Source organism: Pituophis catenifer, unplaced genomic scaffold (genome assembly GCF_029215685.1).
Source record: "Pituophis catenifer annectens isolate HBS135680 unplaced genomic scaffold, rPitCat1.0.hap2 SCAF_3, whole genome shotgun sequence".
In the NCBI taxonomy this organism is placed as follows: domain Eukaryota; kingdom Metazoa; phylum Chordata; class Lepidosauria; order Squamata; family Colubridae; genus Pituophis; species Pituophis catenifer.
This window is the reverse complement of record NW_027256883.1, coordinates 179075099-179075609: the sequence shown is the minus strand read 5'-3', so window position 1 is coordinate 179075609 and position 511 is coordinate 179075099.

Here is a 511-nt window from a genome sequence, read left to right as displayed (position 1 = left end):
TAAACATCATAATAAATAACATTTGTTTCAATATACAGACTTTGCTTCCAATTGTATTCATCTGTTGTCTGATTTTTTTTTCCCTGTTAAATCTGCTGACCAGACCCAATATCTAGCCTTGCATTTGATTTTGAGATCTTGCTGGACCCACTTTCACTCAGCCATCCAAGTGAAAATATGTTTCTCTAATGTCTATGGAGATTCTCAGTCATCCAGGTCATGGTTGTCCCAAAGGTGCTTTTTCAAGAGGCAACTGGACTTTCTGGTTTTCCTTTGAAGACATTTTGCTTCTCATCCAAGAAGCTTCTTCAGCTTTTTTTATTTAATGGTTCATAACAAACTGTTGCTCTAAGAACCTGACCCCTGGGCTATCTATGTCCTTTGATCCATTAACATTTAGTTGTTTTTCAGCAGTCAGTGGGAAAACATTCCCTACTGGTGAACTTTGAAGAACACTAACTGAAGCTAAACAGTTCAGCAAGTTTGAGACAGAAACAAAACTTAAGTTAGA